Consider the following 5,315-nt stretch of genomic DNA (forward strand, 5'->3'; position numbering starts at 1 on the left):
TTCCTTGATAATTTCATGGAAGATAATGTGTAGGCTCTTTTTTTGATCATGGCTTTCAGGTAGTCCCATAATTTTTAAATTATTTCTCCTGGATCTATTTTCCAGGTCAGTTGTTTTTCCAATGAGTTGTTTCACATTATCTTCTATTTTTTCAAATTTTTGGTTTTATTTACTAACTGCTTGGTTTAACTCATAGTCATTCATTTCCCTTAACTCAATTCTCTCTTTCTAAGAATTGTTTTGTTCAGTGAGCTTTGGAAACTTCTCCTCCATTTGGCTAATTCTGCTTTTTAAAATCTCCTTCTCCTCATTGGCTTTTTGGACCTCTTTTTCCAATTGAGTTAGCCTCTTTTTAAAGCTGTTATTTTTCTCAGCGTTTTTTTGGTTCTCCTTCAGTAAGCTGCTAACTTGTTTTTTAAGGTCTTCTATTGCCTGAGCCCAGTTTAAGTTCCTTTTTGAGGCAGAGGCCTTGACTTCCTCTGACAATATGCCTTGTTCTTCCTCATCTGAAAGGATGGGGGGAGACACCTGTTCCCTGAGAAAGCAACCTTCTATGGTCTTATTTATTTTCCCTTTTTTGGGCATTTTTCCAGCCAGTTCCTTGACTTCTGAGTTTCCTCTCTACAACCTCCTGGCCTCTAGCTCCTCCAAGCCAGTGATTGGGGGCTAAGATTCAAATGAGCTGCTCCCAAGCCTCAGGGGCTTTCAGTGGGGGCAGGCTGTTATTCAGTATGAGATTAAGATCAGCTGCTCAGATGGGGGCAGGGCCACCACCCAGGGCTCAGTTCCCTCAGGGGCTTTCTGATGAGATCTTCAACAATGGCTGCAGACTACTGCCTGCTTTGGGAGCCCCTATCTGCTGCTACCTCTACTGCTGTCTCCTGAGGGGGCCTGAGTTATGGAGACACCCTACTCCCCTCTTGGCCAGCCAAAAAGACCCTCTCACTGATCTTTGGCACCTGTGGGTTGAGGGAACTGTGCTGCCACTGGAGATTCCGTCCCTGAAGTCTGCTTGGATCTGCTCCTCTCAGTGCTGCATGGCCAAGGCAGGGCTGGGCTCTGCTCCTTGTCAGGTGTGCACCAGACCTTTCCTATCAGTTTTTCAGGTCTCTCTGGGATAGAAATCTCCTCCATTCCATTGTTCTGTGGCTTCTGCTGCTCCAGAATTTGTTGGCAGTTCTTCTTTACAGGTATTTTATGGGCTGTGGGGTAGGAGCTAGCATATGTGTATCTTTCTACTCTGCCATCTTGGCTCTCTGGGCCTCACTCTTGCATTTTAAGGCCACCAGTGCAAGGACTAATACTTTAGCCAGCTGATGGATGGATCTGGACTGTTCCTCTGGACACTTTTGATCAACTGAAGCCTGTCTTCCTTTTTTATTAGCCTACCAAAACTTGACTTATGGAATAATAATGTTAGCCATTTGACAAGGGGAACTTTGATCTTCTTAAAGCGATTTCATTATTTGTCAGCTGCCATAATTGGCAATATGCAAATCTCCTTTCTCAAAACTGTCCATCATGAGCTCTTTAAGTAGTTTATACTTTAACATCACTTGGTTTACCTAAAGAGGCTGTTTAGGGAGATGTATCTCCTTAAGGGAAGTATGAGGTTATAATTCTACTGACCTAAATTTGTTCAACTTTTATGACATTAAAGGAAACGCAAAATTATGACTTTTGTGATACTCATGACCACAGCACACTCACTTCCCAGTGTATGTTTAAGTGTCCTGACTTACAGCCCTTGAGACTTTCTCAAATTGATCCCTCTGACTATAGGACATTGGGCAAAGTTTTTTCACCAATCTGGCCCCTATTCCTCCTTAAAGGAATTTTATCAAGCCTTAGACAATGTGGATGAGGAAGACATTTCCATTGATTCATGTTATTTTAATATTCTCCATTTGAAATCAAAACCCAGCTTTCTGCTTCTGTAATTATGCTTTTGTTAGAATCTCCACAGGCAGCACAGATCCCTCAACCCACAGGTGCTAAAGGTCAGTGAGAGGGTTTTTCAGCTGGGCAAGAAGGGAGCAGGATGTTCCCATAACTCGAGCCCCCTCAGGTGGCAGCAGTGGACAGGGCCTCACAATGCAGGTAGCAGAGTGAATCCATTTTTGAAGGCCTCATAGTGAAGACCCTGAGGGAACTGAGCCTTGTGTGGCTGCCCTGCACCTACCTGAGCAGCTGATCTTAATCTCACACTGAATAGTGGCCCTGCTCCTGCCTAAAGCTGCTAGGGGTTTGGAGGAGCTCATCTGAATCCCTACCCTAAGTGCTGGCTTGGCAGAACTGGAGGTGAGGTGGTTGTGGAGAGGAAACTCAAAAGTCAAGTAACTGGCTAGGAAAATGCCCAAAAAAGGGAAAAAATAATAAGACCATAGAAGGTTACTTTCCTGGTGAATATGTGTCTCCTCCTACCCTTCTGGATGAGTAAGAGCAAGCCATACTGTCACAGGAAGACAAGGCCCCTGCCTCCAGGGCCTCCAAAGAGGTCTTAAATTGGGCTCAGGTAATGGGAGAGCTTGAAAAGAGAGTTAGCAGCTTACTAAAGGAGAACCAAAAAAATACTGAGGAAAATAACACCTTTAAAAGAGGCTAACTCAATGGGAAAAAGAGGTCCAAAAAGCTGATGAGGACAAGGAAGCTTTAAAAAGCACAACTAGCCAAATGGAGGAGAAGGTTCAGAAACTCACTGACCAAAATAGTTTGTTGAAAGAGAGAATTGAATTCAGGGAAATGAATGACTATGAGATAAAGCAAGCAGTTAAAAAACAAAACCAAAAGTTGAAAAAATAGGAGATAATGTGAAACATCTCACTGGAAAAACAACTGACCTGGAAAACAGATGCAGGAGAGACAATTTAAAAATTATGGGACTACCTGAAAGCCATGATCAAGGAAAGAGCCTAGACGTTAACTTCCATGAAATTATCAAGGAAAACTGCCCTGATATTCTAGAACCATAGGGCAAAATAAATATTGAAAGAATCCACCAATCACCTCCTGAGAGAGACCTGTAGAGAGAAACTCCTAGGAATATTGTAGCCAAATTTCAGACTTCCCAGGTCAAGGAGAAAATACTGCAAGCAGCTAGAAAGAAACAGTTTGGGTATTGTGGAAATACCATAAGGATAATGCAGAATCTGGCAGTTTCAACATTAAGGGATCAAAGGGCTTGGAATAGGATATTCCAGATGTCAAAGGAACTGGGATTAAAACCAAGAATCACCTACCCAGCAAAACTGAGTATAATACTTCAAGGGAATAAATGGTCATTCAATGATATAGAGGACTATGAAGCATTCATACTGAGGAAAAGACCAGAACTGTATAGAAAATTTGACTTTCCAACACACAAATCAAGAGAAACATGAAAAGGTAAACAGGAAAGACAAATCATAAAAGATTTTCTAAAGCTTAACTGTTTACATTCCTATATGGAAGAAAATATTTATAGCTCTTGAATCTTTTCTCAGTATTTGGGTTGGTGGAGGGATTGTACATACACACACACACACACACACACACACACACACACACACATAGACAAAGATTACAGGCTGTGTTGAATCAGAAGAGAAGATATCCACAAAAAATAAATAAATAAATTAAAGGGTGAGGGAGGAAAATACTGGGAGAAGAAAGGGAGAAATGGAATGGGGCAGGCTATAACTGATAAAAGAGATAAGAAAAATCTTGTTCAATGGAGAAGAAAAGGGAGAAAGGAGAGGGGGAAAAGTGAAGCTACTCTCTCCACATATGGCTTAAGGAGGGAATAACATGCTCACTGAATTTGACATGAAAATCTATCTCACACTACAGGAAAGTAGGGGAGGAGATGACAAGTGGGATGAGGGGAATGACAGAAGGGAAGGTAAATGGGAGAAGGGAGTAACTAGAAATCAACACTTTTGTGAAGGGAGAAGGTCAAATGAAGGAATAAAAAATAAAAAAAAATAAAGGGGGATAGAATAGGATAGAAGACAGAGTAGATTGCTTAATGTTGAAGCTGCCAGATCCTGTGTTATCCTTATCGTATTTCCACAATACCCAAACTGTTTCTTTCTAGCTGCTTGCAGTATTTTCTCCTTGACCTGGATAGTATTACACAACATGATTATTATGGAAGTATTCTGCAAAACGACACATATTTAGTCTGTATTGAATTGCTTGCCTTCTCAGTGAGGATGGGTAGGGAGGGAAGGAGGGAGAAAAGTTGGAATTCAAAGTGTTAGAAATGAATCTTGAGAATTATTATTGCATATAACCAGGAAATAAGAAATACAGGGAACAGGGTATAGAAATTTATCTTGCCCTACAAGAAAAGAGAGAAAATCGGGATAACAGAAGGGTGGGGTGTGAGAGAAGGGAGGGTACATTGAAAGAAGGAGTAATCAGAATACAAGATATTAGGAAGTGGGGAGAGAGGAGTGATGGGGAGAAAAATTGGTCATGTTACAAAGTGATGTAAAAGCAATTAGTATTAAACAATGACTGAATTAATTACTGAGACTAAATCAGAGACATCTTTAGTTTGGGGAAAAGAATTTTAGTCTAAATTTCCTAGAGGCAGATAACCTCAGGTAAAATTTGACAGTGATGGAAAAGTTAAGGTTTTAATGGTAAATTTGATTTTATGATTCTTATTTAATCAGGAAGTAGAACATGTATAGAAAGGCATGTAAGCCTCTTAAAACTTGCCTCAAAAGATGTTCCTTAGCCAAAGTGAAATTATAATCATATTTGAAACCTGGTTATTGGAACTTGCTATTTTAAGATGCTATGGGACTATTAAGTGACTGTTCTTCTGAGTCTAACTCCAGGTGTGGATAGCAAGAAAGGCGATTTGAGCCTCCAATCCATGATGCCAGTAAGCTGATGAGATGCTGGTATGAACTGCAAAAGGTGACCTCATGGGAAGGGTGAGAGAGTGACTGTTCAGCCTGGGCTGAGGTAGGATTCTCCTGACTCAATTTCCCCACTGACACCTGACAGACTTTATGCCTAACTGAATTCAAGCTGACAATCTACTCCTGTCTGGAATTGACACGAAGTTCGGGAGATGTTGTATCCCTGCATTGTCCCTACTCTTAGTGGCAATTTCCTATAGTCAAAAGGTTTGTAAGCTTAATACCAGATCTATTAAATTATAGATTGTTGGTAGCAGAACATCCAAGGTTAAGTCTAAAATTAAGCTATTAGGCTTAGGACTTTAGACCAACAATAATAAGTTAGGGTCCTTTATTTCTTAGTAGTAGTGTGGAGACAATTATGTCAAGGGCTTGTGAAGTTAGCATACACAAATATTA

The sequence above is a fragment of the Notamacropus eugenii genome, chromosome 5, assembly GCF_028372415.1.
Source record: "Notamacropus eugenii isolate mMacEug1 chromosome 5, mMacEug1.pri_v2, whole genome shotgun sequence".
In the NCBI taxonomy this organism is placed as follows: domain Eukaryota; kingdom Metazoa; phylum Chordata; class Mammalia; order Diprotodontia; family Macropodidae; genus Notamacropus; species Notamacropus eugenii.